The 14299-nt window shown below is 35.4% G+C and overlaps 2 long non-coding RNA genes across 2 annotated transcripts; one reads left to right on the forward strand and one right to left on the reverse strand.

Annotated features, from left to right (window-relative positions):
• The first annotated feature begins 1635 nt into the window (after nt 1–1635).
• On the forward strand, nt 1636–8665 carry LOC118491105. Its single transcript, XR_004890378.1, has 2 exons — nt 1636–1769; nt 8184–8665. It is a non-coding gene; the product is annotated as an uncharacterized LOC118491105 (long non-coding RNA).
• A 3695-nt stretch (nt 8666–12360) lies between these two features.
• LOC110937150 lies at nt 12361–13751 on the reverse strand. The gene is made up of 2 exons (XR_002590583.2): nt 13423–13751; nt 12361–12609 (listed from the first exon to the last, which is right to left on the reverse strand). It is a non-coding gene; the product is annotated as an uncharacterized LOC110937150 (long non-coding RNA).
• Nucleotides 13752–14299: the final 548 nt, after the last annotated feature.

Consider the following 14299-nt stretch of genomic DNA (forward strand, 5'->3'; position numbering starts at 1 on the left):
GCAACGTGCGTCACATTATTATAATATTTTATATATTTCTAACCACGTTAATGCCTATATTATTTTTACGACTTTACATTGCTGTCTAAATTACTTTTATGACTTTATAACGCAACGACCAAGACATACTCTTTTTATTATCTAACTCTAATAACGTTAATGTCACGGACGTAACGTGTGTAACAAAGTAAAAACCGCGTAATGTCGCTTGCGGGAACCACACGTTAATGTCATCATCGTAAACTGTAACCACAATGCTTGTATAGGTTACACCAAGTTAGATCGGATACGTCAAAACAAGTGTTTTTATATGGTTAACACATCACATAACGTGCTACCAACTATAAACAACTAAGGCGTCGCCGCCGCAACGCGCTGCCTTTGGCAACACTCTAGTTTGTTTTTAGAGTTAACTTTCATTTTCCTCCCTATGATTTGGTCATTTTAACGGTTTTGCCCCAACAGTTTAAAAATAGCCATTTTCCTCCCTGATTTTTCTAATTTATCGTTATTTTGTTCCCTGCCTCTAACTCCATCCAAAATAAACCTATAACTTGTTTATTTACACGTATATAAGTAATTCTTTTCTGATCCCCCATATTTCCAACCACTCTTTCTACCGGCCACAACCATCCACCACCACCTGCAACTACCACCTGTCGACCACGACTACCGCGACTTTTAACTAAACGTATTAATTGAGTTAGAGCCAGAGAGTAAACTACCGAAACACCCCTACTTTTAATTGAACGTTTTAACCGAGTTAGAGCCAGAGAGCAAACTAGCGATAAACTCGAAAGATCAGGAAGGAAAATGGCTATTTTTAAACTATTGGAGCAAAACCGTTAAAATGACCAAACCACGGGGAGCAAAAAGAAAGTTAACTCTTGTTTTCATATCGGGGAAATGGACTGTATCACCCTAAACTATGCAAAATTGGCCAATACCACACCCAACTTTCAAGTTGGCTCCCACCACCCTCTACTCGACAACTTGGTGTCACTGTCACCCCTTCGTTAAAAAATCACTAACTCAGTTAGGTTTTTAATCCTACGTGTCATGGGGATGATAAGGTGGACAACCTACGTGGACTCAAAACAAACTAATCATGTCTTTCTCTTCCTCTTTCCATTTGTTCTTCCCCAATTCTTTACCCCTTTTCAAAACCCTAACCCTCTCTTCTTTCCCACTTTCCCCACTAAATCTTCAAATCATTAAACCCACCACAGTCCAATCAATACCCACAAGATCATTTCCCATTAACTCCACTTCTTAATCATCTTCAAACCCCAACAACAACACACTCCAACCCATTGAAGAACTCCCCCAAAAGCTTCAAGAAATCATCAATCTTTTCCGGTCCGTACAAGACCCAAGAGCCAAGTATGGAACAACTGTTTTTCTATTGCAAGAACCTTACATCGAAACCCAGTTCAAAACTGATGAAAATAAGGTCAAAGGTTGTGTTTCTCAGGTCTGGCTAAGAGCTTACTTTGATTTTGATCACAAAAAATGTCATCTTTGAGGCTGATTCTGACTCTGTACTTACTCAAAAGTGTCATCTATGGTGGCGGAGTTTGAGCTTGAAATTGGATTTTTTGAAAGTTCATCAAAGTCGACATTTTTTGAAGAGGGGTTTAGAGCATACGTGAGTTTGAGCTTGAAATTGGATTTGTGTGGGTTTTGGGGGTAAGAAATGGTCCGGGCTATGGTGATTTCTGGGTCGATTCTTGCGATGACGGATTTGATTAGCGAACAGACGCTGAAATGTAAGATTAAATATATTTTATGTTATATTTAATCTAGTAGCCATTATAATCATTTACATTATATGGATCAAAATATATAACAATCCTATTAAATAATTAGTTGGTAATTGTTGATGGGCCTAATTACCCTTATTAACTAATTAGGGTTTCCTCCTAGGTGCATATATAAGGAGAATAATGTGGAGGTTAAAGGGTTAGACAATTTCACAAACCCTAATAACACATAACATCAATCTCGCCTCCCTCTCCATAACCGATTCCCTTGTCGGTTTCGTATCATCACCATCATTAGATTGCACCCTAAGGAGGAACCAGATCAAACTGACAATCATGTCAAACACTGTTGCTGCGTCTCCATCTGGATTCTCTGCTGGCCTGTGCTGATGCAATCAGGTATGTTTTCATGTTTTCCATTATGCCTAAAACAGAACTGATCAACATGTGGTATCAGAGCATATGTTGATTAAATCAGTTCTGTTTTTATCCATTATTCTGGGATAGAAATCTGGAAAACGGAGTTTGAAAACTCAATAAACCTCAACAGTAGGTTTCGAGTTCTTTGAATGTCACCGAAAACACTTTTTCGATAAACTGAATTGGTTAATAATGTGACTCGAAATCGAATAGGTTAATTTTATGTCCGAAATCTGTTTTAGAAGCCTTAAAATTCAGGTTTCGGGTTCCAGAATCATGTTTTTTTTAGGGTTCATCATGTTTTCTTAGGAAAATTCGAAATTCCTTTATGTTTTGGAATATAATTTGGATTTTTGAGTGTTATTTCCCTGTTTGATCCAATTGAATCTGTTAAGTTCATTCGAAAACTGTTAAAAGATATACAGTTATAATTTTCGAAATATTATGATAAAATTAGATCATCACTAAAACAGGAAACCATATCTCAAAATCCCTAACAATTCGAATTTTCGGTTATGTTTTCACATTAATAGCTGTAACAGAAGTTTCGAGATAAGTTTTAACCACCCGAGACAAAGGTCTCGACTCGAGACCACAAGAACTCGACTCGAATTCATAAGTGTTCTCAAATGTTTACAACTCGAGACAACGATTTCGACTCGAGATCATAAGGTCTCGACTCGAGACCACTGAGGTTTCGACTAAGGGCTTAAATCTGTACAACTCGAGACAAGGTCTCGACTCGAGACCATAAGGTCATAACTCGAGACCATAAGGTTGCGACTCGAGACCATAAAGTCACAACTCGAGACCATGGTTGCGACTCGAGACCTCATAAAGAGTCGAGATCTCATAATTCATAGCAGTCGAGACCATGATTACGACTCGAGACACTGAGGTTGCGACTCGAGACCATTAATGAGTCGAGACCTCATAATGTTATAAGCTGAGTCGAGACTTGACTCGAGATCTGACTTGAGACCTCATAACTGACTCGAGATCTCACTCGAAACCTCATTATTTTAGGTTGTTTAATGTGAACTAAGATTTAGCTGAGTCGATCCGCGCTAACAGGTGGTTTGCTATTAAATGATTGGTTTTTGTAATTACTTAGCTAATTAATAAGGATCAAATAATGTTTTACAAAACCAAAATGGCTTTACTTGAATGAGCTTCTGATGTATCATTTCTGGCCAAAGCTGATTTGATACATCTACTTATCGTTCAAGTATTACGAAAGCTATGTTAAGTGTGCATCATAAACATGAATGTCTTAATATCTGGCCAAAGCTGATTTAATTCCTTCATAGATGGCATACTTAACAAGTGCATAACTAAAGTGATTGTCTCAATTTCTGGCCAAAGCTGATTTGTTACAACCACTTTGCACACATACTTAAATGATTACACTTCTGGCCAAAGCTGATTTGTCTTCGTTTAAGTAGAACTTTAAATAGTCTATTATTTTGATGTTAGTAATAGACATATCACAACCTCTTCATATAATGATCCTTACATTGATGATCCTTAATTAGTTTTTATGATCATTTCGTCTGCTTTATTCTTAGTACCCATAATTTTACTCACTATAATTTTCTTCCATAAATCTATATCTCATCCACTCTAATTCCTAAACCTAAAATGTTTTGCTTTATTTAAAGTTTCTATAAGAATTAGCTCTTAAATCAAACCCTTGATTATCTCTTAAGACACAATAATCCTATTGCTCTTTTCTGATAAAGCACTATAGAAGAAAAGTAGAGCATGATTAATAGGACAAATCGAACATGATGTCTCTTATGATAATCAAGATCTCTCTAAAATAATTGTTATCACTAAAGTTATTCCAGATTAAGTCTTTCCTAAGACTAATCTATTATTGTGGAATAATCACAAGAGCTCCTAAGATGCATGCCTTCATTTAAAATTATAAACTATAAAGCTAAGTGGTATATGTGAATACATAATAATGTACAATACCATGACCCATAAAGTTAAGGGCTTACGCATGGAAATAAGTACATTTTTCCAGTACATTACATACTAAGATTTTCACTTGTACAATTTGATGCCTTATAAATCAACTATAATACTCAAAAGTACCAAAGTATAATGAGTGTGTTGATAAGCAACATATGTACAAAGAAATAAATGTTTAAAGCTGGAAAATAAGTTGTTACTCACCTTACAACCACTTAAACTTTAAAAGAGGATTGTTTTAAGGTCCATAGACAAAATTACAAGTACTAATTCTACCTCTAAGGTTCTTCAAGGGAAAATCTCACTGCATGATTATGCCATTAGACTAGGCATAAGCAACGAGACTATCCATTAATCCAAAGAACAGTTGGATAAGTTAATTAGGTAGTCATTTCCTAATGATATTTAAGTCTGCTAATTTTAATATTCCAATTAACACATGATTAGTTGACTCTAGTTCCATACGTTTCTTTACCATAATTTGACAAATAACTAACATGAGAGTTAGTGACAAAATTAATTGTTAAGGCTATAAGAACCATAATAAGCAGTCTTCTAACAACGCCTTTCGATACCTTATATATTCTGAAGATTAATCAGAATATAGTATCATAATTAAGCAATGTTATGAAGGTTGTGAGGTTCGCATAGTCAGCATAAAGTCACACTTATCTTAAACTCTCATTTTATTTGTTCTAAATATCTGGATAGAAACATTACTAAGATGAAACTAGATGATACCTTACATTTTCACAACGTTTGTTATCATGCAAATGAGAATTTGACAAAAGGAAAATGAGACTTATAAATTTCATCCATTATAACCAAAATTCATGAAAAATCATGGCATGGTTAATGAGGATGATTTTTTTATCTAATCTCATTCAAAGTGATTTTAAATCATGACGTTATAGCCCTAAATATTACTTGGCTTAAGGAATAAGTATGGGTCCATCATAAGTCATTCATTGACATTCGTGGAACTTATTCCAAATGGAATATTCAGACACAATTCATTTATCATTTAAGAGACTATCAACTTGTATCTAAATTTTGTCGCATATGGCTCACGGTCTTAGTAGAAATCTATTCATATATGTACTTACTAAGATTTCTATTAGATATGTCCCTAAAGTTTCGTATGACATCTGGACATTAAGGAAATCAAATAAAGTCTAACGTATATGTGATAGGTTCCCACGTCACGTAGCTCATTGAAACTTCTTTTGTAGCATTCTATAGATATTAAAGATCAGTGGGAGCATTGAGTGTCTTAATAGTATCTTGCAATAGTTGCAAGTGGTGGGGCAGTGAAAACTTCATATTACTTAAGTTTACACCTCTTGTACAAGACACTGCTCCATCACGACACTGTTCCATCAAAGCTTGTCTCCTTAAAATCTAATGCTACTCTTACAAAAGTTTCATTGTTGCTCAATTGTGGGCACACTTAGATTTCTTACCTAAACTAACATAATCCTCAACAAGAGAAATCACAACGACTAACGTCATTAACTTGTTTCTCTATTAGAATTTGTTGGTCGTTACATATTGACCCTAAGCATGCTGAGTTCCTTGTGGGAGCAGTCAAAGTCCTTATCATGACTTGCAAGGAATACAAGAGGCGGGGGAAGAGTGTCATTAAATTTCACTCCGAATTTAACTCCGATTACACCTCTTGTACACCATACTGCACCAACTCTTTCAAACTTAGAATGAAAATGATAGCAACCTAACCAAGAGCTAATCCATAAAACTGAAACTTCTAACAAACCCAATAATCAACTCAGGAGGTCATCTAGGTTTAGAAACCTACTAACTTTGATGATTACATAACCTCCCTAACTAAAGTTGAAATGGATTATGGAAAAGTTTACTGATCCTATCTCTTCGAATTAAGCCATTAGTGTCAATCAATCTTCTGAATGGAATAAAACAGTTTTCTAGTAAAACTGATTTTATGTGTTCAAATAACGTTTGGGATTTGATTGAATTACCTAAGAGTGTTCATAACTAAACCAAATCCTAATATAAGCATGATTGATTGTCAAAGGTTATACTTAGGAAGAGATAAATTATCAAAGATTTCTTTGAGGATCATCACTGTTCTAGTAGCTTATAATGGTTTAAAGCTACATTAGATGAACATTAAAAAGAATTTTCCTTAACAAACTGGCTGACACATTTACATGTTCATAAAACAACCTGAAAGTTCTAAACTGAATGTTAAAGAACACTTTATTTGTAAGCCAATAAAATCCGTGTATGGGTTAATGCAAACATCATAATGTGATGAAATCTTAACGTAATTATTTTCATCGACAACCAAGTGGATTAATGTACCTACCTCAAAATGAGTGGGAGCAACTAAGATAAACTTGTCTATATAGATGATATTCTTTTGACAAGTATATGCTACATAAGTTAAAGCATTGTTAATACAAACTTTGATATAATAGATCTCAGAGAGATCTCTTATGTAACAGATATCATAACATACCGAGATAGACCCAATGGGACATTAGTTTCAGTCCATAAGTTTAACATTAAATGGTTCCTTACATATGTAACAAATAATACTGCTCTCCTTTAGAGGATAATAGGATAAAGGAGATTATTTCCTTACGCTTCATTAATTGGAAGCCTTATGTAAGTTTAAGTCTATACTCGTTTAGATATTACTCACATTGCAACACACTAGATTTGTCTAGATTAATGTGAAGCATCTAATGGAGTATTACAATATCTTTAAAAGAAACGAGAGGCTACAATTAGAAGAAGAATTGAGAACTAAAAACCGGTTGATTACTTTAACTTTGGGATATTCAAAGATGACAAAATGTAATTTCGGGTATATCTTTATGTCAGCAGACAAAACCTATCTCATGGAGGAGTCATAATGCACTGCTATCAACAACCTAAGTTGTAACGACATAATATATTCACTAAATGTTGTTGGAAATTTATCAGTGGACTCATAAGTTTATTAACTTCGTATAATTAATGTTTTGAAGACTTAGTGTGATAAAGTCAGCTACCATGACTCCTTGAACAGTAACAGTTCAAGAGGTGCTGCATTAAGTTTCGATACACAATTAATTATTCGTTTATGAACGAATTGAGGAAACTAAGTTTTGTAGCGGATACATTCATGATATGCTTAAGGATCCTGTAACTGAAGGGCTATTACCCATAAGTCTTATTAAGAGAGCTCATAGACGGGTATTAATAAATGGTCGTGCGCAATTGCATATCGTACTATGAATGACTAAGTATTAGTTAATTTTCCTCATCAGTTTGATTTTGTATGTCTCTAAGAATATGTCAAGTCGACATAATGGCATATAGACAAATAAAGTTACAAATCAAACAAAGGGTTTATGCGTATTTTGATCATGACGATTAGGTTTTAAATTAAGGCTATAGTATGATTAATGGGGGTCCTGAGTCGCATAATGATTCAACGGCTGTATTTCTCTGCTATAGTACTTGTTTAAGGCTAAAATGAGTGTTAACTCCTGATCAGGCTTATCTAATACTCATAGTAAATGATTACTCAGCTAAGTGGGCGAATGTAAGATTAAATATATTTTATGTTATATTTAATCTAGTAGCCATTATAATCATTTACATTATATGGATCAAAATATATAACAATCCTATTAAATAATTAGTTGGTAATTGTTGATAGGCCTAATTACCCTTATTAACTAATTAGGGTTTCCTCCTGGGTACATATATAAGGAGAATAATGTGGAGGTTAAAGGGTTAGACAATTTCACAAACCCTAATAACACATAACATCAATCTCGCCTCCCTCTCCATAACCGATTCCCTTGTCGGTTTCTTATCATCACCATCATTAGATTGCACCCTAAGGAGGAACCAGATCAAGCTGACAATCATGTCAAACACTGTTGCTGCGTCTCCATCTGGATTCTCTGCTGGCCTGTGCTGATGCGATCAGGTATGTTTTCATGGTTTCCATTATGCCTAAAACAGAACTGATCAACATGAAAGGGTTGGGTTTTCGTTGTCTTCTTAGCTTTTGTTGCCGGATTCTGTTGGAGGGTGGTTATGGTTGAGGGTGATTCGAGGGTGGTTGTAGGCAGCTGATTTACCACAGGGAAGATAGTGGGCTATTGGAATTTGCAGACCTTGATCAACTGGAGAGCCCTGATTTACATGTTGATTCAGTTAGAATGATGAGTTTGCTTAGGAAGGTTAGAAAGATTATTGATGCTATTGGAATTTGCAGACCTCGATCAACTGGAGGCTTTGAAGATGTATAAATGGGTTGTAAGGGGTGAGTCCATGTGGGCACGCCAGGTCACAACTCTTTTGCCACGTAGGATTAAAAACCTAACTGAGTTAGTGATTTTTTAACGACAGGGTGACAGGTACACCAAAGTGTCCAGTTGGGGGTGGTGGGAGCCCATTTGAAAGTTGGGCGTGGTATTAGCCAATTTTGTATAGTTTAGGGTGATATAGTCCATTTCCCCTTTTATATCACTTTTGAGTTTACACTCACTCTTCTACAAATTCCAAGTACAAGGACTAGGCTAATATGTTGTCGAAAAAACATAGTTACTACCGCTTCTTGTTTACTAGTTTGTCGTCTTCGTGCACCTCAAAAACTATGGTTTGGTAAAGTTATCGACATGTCACTACCAAGACTAGGCCCGATATAGTATAGTGGATCGTGGATAACAATTGAGTTAGATTTAAGACAACTTTTTCTCCAACCAAAGCTTCCACTATAAAAAAAACTTTGAAGTTCTTTTAAACTATAGTAGATGGTTAGTTGAAAATTCTTAAATCTGTTGGGACGAGATCACACCTTAAAAAGAAAGAAAAAGTATCGCATTTCGCTTAGATATGTTTATCATTCTAAGTGACACCCATTGTATTAGCGACACGTTAGAGAAACATATTGCCACACAATTTGACAAAACCTATTTTTCTCGGTAACAAGAACATCAATGTGGGAGACAAAGGCAAAGTTATACAAAGCAACTGGAAAAAAGCAAAAGAAATCACATAACTTGCTAGCCATAGAAATAAAGTCGAAAGTCGTGGCTACGCCATGTACAAAGGAACCATACAATCTTGACATGTACACAACACTTTGTTGCAGGTTTCTGTCTTATTAAAGGAAATGCAAACATCAATATGTGGTCGTGTTGTGAAAAACATAGTGGATCATCTCATAATGATATAAAGGAAGTGATCTAGAAAGTAAAATAAGATCCTAAAGTTTGTGTAATAAACCAATTATTTTTTGTTGTAGATTTGTAATCTAAAAGTCTGCTGGTATAATTCTTGATTTACTCGGGTCAAAATTCTAGATAAAAAGTGGTGTATCAATGTTTAGTTACTAAAAGCCCAAAAAATGACTTTTTGTGTCACATTGGCTAATTTAAAAAGATACTAGTGAAACTCATAATCTTTCTGCTATCGTTAGTAAGCATTAGTCTTTTTGAAACCCAAACTTTATTAAAAACCATCAACCCATGAAATGGGGAGGCTCAAAGAGAAACTACACAATTACATAATTACAAAATTACACCATTCAATCCACGACATGTACCTAGAAATATCTTCTATCCTAGCCTGACCATCCAAAAATTTAACATCATTTCTGGTCCGCCAAACATTCCAACAAGTCACCATCACTATCCCGTGGAAGATCTCTTTCGTTTCGCCTCGTAAACCAATATGATCATGAATATCCAAAAGCTCCCTAACTGTGTTGACAATGATAGGCACAATTTTACATCATCTAGTGACAAAATGTCAAACTCTATTCGCCACAATACAAGTTGCGAAGAGATGATTGCTCGATTTGTAAGTAGCAAGTCTATTAAAACTTAGCAATATATATAACGTTTAATACAAACAAAAAGAATACCGTTTAGGTCAAATACTATTCAAGACGACATATTTATATTTTTCTTTTGTCAATTCAAATCAACCTTCAGTAATTTCACTATGAACAGGTTACTTCAATTGTTTGGTTTGCTAAATGTGACACAACAAAACAACTGCTGAAATAAGATGTTTGCTTTTCCAACGTTAGGTAGATATTCGTTTTTTTTTAATGGCCAACGAATTCTCCAAATAAGCTACTGGCAAAATTCATCACATCGGGATACACTCGCCTCCGAACTGAGAAAAACCCTCAGTGGCGAAGCTTGAGATTTCCGACCGGGGGGTCGGAAGTCACCGGACCTAAAATTATACCTTAAAAATTATAAAACCGGGGGGACGAAAACGTATATATCTAAAAAATTCTATACGAAACGTACATACATAACACTACTGAGCGAAAAGTTCGGGGGGTCGGGCGCCCCTCCCGGCCCCTTCAAAGCTACGCCCATGAAAACCCTCACATAGGGAAGAAGCTCGTGAACACTCATTTTATATGATAATATTTAACATATATAACACTATTACTTTCTTAGTCCGGTCCACTAGATGGAAATGGTGCATTCGTAGGCAAGTAAACATTCTTGGGTGGTGGGTGTTATTGGATCGACTACTGACTAGAACCAACTTGCCAAATAGAGGGCTAGATATACCCTTGGTTCTTTGTCCTTTTGGTTCGATGGCAGCGGAAACAATGGGGCGTTTGTTTGGGGATTGCCAGGTGATGGCTAGGACTTTGGTGCGTGATTGGTAGATGACTCGATTTGATATTATCGTGTTCTTTAGAAGATCTGGTTTTTAGGCAGGCCGGGGCACTCCACGCGTAGGGTTCCCCAGGTTCGAAGCCATGCCAGAACACCGTCGCCACCCTTGCGGGTATGGCTCGCGGGTTCAACTAGCTAGCACCACTACCCGCTCGAGATTTTGCTATTCTCGATGAATCCGACCGTTTGACAACGGTCAATTGACCATTATTTAAACAAATCTAACTTATACACTTTATAACAAAATATTGACAAGAAACTATATGACATATAAGATTATTAATTAAAACGTTTATCTTTACTTGTTTATATATCTAAATAAGGGTAGATGAATTTAATTATTTAAATCTAAATGTAACCTTTTATTTTTTAGTTTTTTAGAAGAAAAAAATGTATTATAAAATCATTTTGACTTTAATACTGTATTTAAATGGGGATATTTCCTAAACAACCATTATAACTTTCTGATTAAAAAATAGGAAAACAAAAAGAAAAAGAAAAAGAGTTAATTACATAGGTGTTGTTTGTTTTTTCAGAGGTAAAACGTCTGCAGTCTGCGGACCACATCTGCAGACATCTGTAGCTGAAGAGGTGGACCAAACCTCTGCCGTCTGCAAGAAGAAGACTGTTTGTTTTTTAACTTCTGCAAGCTGCTGAAATAAACTGAAATATAAATAAACTGATTTTATTTAACTTAAAAGAGTTTTTAACATTCAAACATAAATAATAGTTATAAATACTAAAATAATATTTATAAAATGATAATAACATTTTTTTAAATCATTGAATCCATGCTTTGCATTAACTGCTCAGCAATCTCATCTCGTAACTAAGTCCTTTAAGCGTAAACTTAAAGTTCATATAAGATAAATTTTACCTTGTACAAATCTCTATATGCTAATGTGTGAAAAAAAAAGCATATAAAAAAAATCAATGTTGAAAATTTAGGGGCGGATCTAACGTAGGTTGACCCTCAACTTTCTAGGAGAAGTAATTTTTTAGCGTATTTTTTTTCTTCTTGGTCTGTATCGGCTACTCTTGAATAAAAAAGAAAAATTAGCCTGCACTACCCCTCATCTTTTCTTCTAGATCCGCCAACAGTTGAAATACGATGATACATATTAGTCGCTTTGACCTCTAATGAAATTCATACTAAGGCTCACAGTTGATGATATGGTCATGTCGTGCATCGACCTCTTTTTTAACGAGAACGTTATCAACTTTCTGTACTCTCATCTACCCCATCCCGTTACGACGAGGATCTTTCAAATTTGCACTGCGCGCAGCATGTCCACTTTATCATCGCAAAACATTCACATAAGTTTTTGGAGCCAACTCGGAAACTCGTTTATTACTCGAGTATAAATTGTTCATTTTTTCAAGTATATGAGGGCAACAACCTCAACTGTTTGGTACAATCTAGGTAACCTATACCAACAGTTGATGATGATAAGAATTTCCTAGATATGTTACATGATCACATACATCCAAAAACATGCAAGAAATAATAGAATAGTCAATGTATTCCATCTGAAACATAATATTGGTATCAGTTTCTACTACTAAAAGTAAATTGGTATCAATTTCTACTACTGAAAGTATAGAAGGTACAAACATTAGTGTGTCAATGTAAAGTGTAACCTATCTAAAAACATTCTCCTCTTTGGTTTTCACCCTCATTCTTCTGCTCATACTGGTATTATATGTATCAGGTATGTGACCGCAACTTTTTAACCGGATCGGTTACACCGCCTCTGCGAAATCAGACACAAAAAAACATCATCAAGCTACTGATTGTATTTTAAAGATAGGACTATGTTCAAGCATGTTATATTCTTGATCACAATTAACAGTTTTCAAAGCTACTGAATGTATAGGGCAGTGACATATGCAGGTCAATTATTCCATGTATTAGGCTACATAATGAGTTAGAAGGCTCACTTCAGCATGTGGTAAGTGATAACAACATTGTCCTAACACATGCAGTAAATGAAATCGTTATTATCAAAAGAATAACAACTGAACTCGGTGGCTATTATCATTTGTGATAAACCAAATTGTAACTCATCTTTCAAAGAAAGATCAGAGCATATAGATGTGAGCAACAAGCATGAGAGAAGCAGGGACAGTTTGGGTGGAGAAGATAAAGTACACATCATAACAATGCTGAATAAATAACACTGCTTGTTATAATCCGCAATGCAGATACATGAGATTGTTATAATCTTGATTTTGTGAGTAAATATCAAGATCTACAAAGTTTATCCTTTATATTCCTCTCTAATAGCACAAATCATATTATAAAAACAAAGTTTATCTTTTATATTTCACACCATATCAAAGCCATGAATCAGATCACACTAGAGTAATCTAACAACTCTTAACATTACCTGTATATCATAATAAAATACCACCTACTGAAAAAGACATCAATCATCACAAGGGATATCAACAACGAATCAAATAAGAGAGTATAGTATCAAACAGAGTGAATAACATCAAACCAATGATTAAAAATCACTAATTTTATGCACAATCTGATAATGCCATTGGATCTCGTCACGTACCTGAAGGTGGAGATGAGGGCTTCGTCGGAGATGAAGATGGAGATCGATGGAGATGAGGGTTTCGTCAGAGATGAAGATGGGATTGATGGAGGTGAGGGCTTCGTCGGAGATGAAGATGGAGATCGATGGAGTTGAGGGCTTCGACGGAGATGAAGATGGAGATCGATGGAGATGAGTTTTCGACGGCGATGGAGGTGGAGATCGATGTGTCAGCTGGATGGATGTGGAGATCGATGTGTCGTCGGCTGAATGCTAGGGTTATTAGATTTGTTTTGAAAGAGTAGAGAAGAAGAGGGTAGAAGACCCTTGAAGACACTAGTCCACATCTGTATGAGGAAGTGGTGTTGAAGACTTTTTTTTAACAAAAGCACTTCAGGAAAACAAACACACTGCAGACTTAAACGTCTACGCGTGGTCTGCGTGGGGCAGACATAAGAGGTTCTGAAGTGCTTTTGACAAAAAACAAACACCCCCATAGTTAGTCTTTGTGGTTTGTACAAGCCACAAAGTAACATACTTAGGTAGTCATAGTTTAAAATCACATTCTAGAGTATTAACTTTTCATTTTGTAACGTTTGGGGGTATTAACGTTATTTGTAGGTTTAAAATCACATTTTATTAGTACCTAAGTATGTCATTTTGTGCAAACCACATGGACTAACTATGTTAATACCCTAGAAGTTAATATCACCAAACGTTACAAAATGAAAAATTAATACAAGAAGGTGATTTTAAACTATTAATACCTAAGTATGTTATTTTGTGCAAAACGCAGGGACTAACTATGTAATTAACTTAAAAGGAAAAAGAGGAAAAAACCTTGATGGGCTAAAAGGGGGGAAGAGACGGAGCTGGGCCAGTATACGGGTCTGGACTC

This window comes from Helianthus annuus, chromosome 4 (genome assembly GCF_002127325.2).
Source record: "Helianthus annuus cultivar XRQ/B chromosome 4, HanXRQr2.0-SUNRISE, whole genome shotgun sequence".
In the NCBI taxonomy this organism is placed as follows: Eukaryota; Viridiplantae; Streptophyta; class Magnoliopsida; order Asterales; family Asteraceae; genus Helianthus; species Helianthus annuus.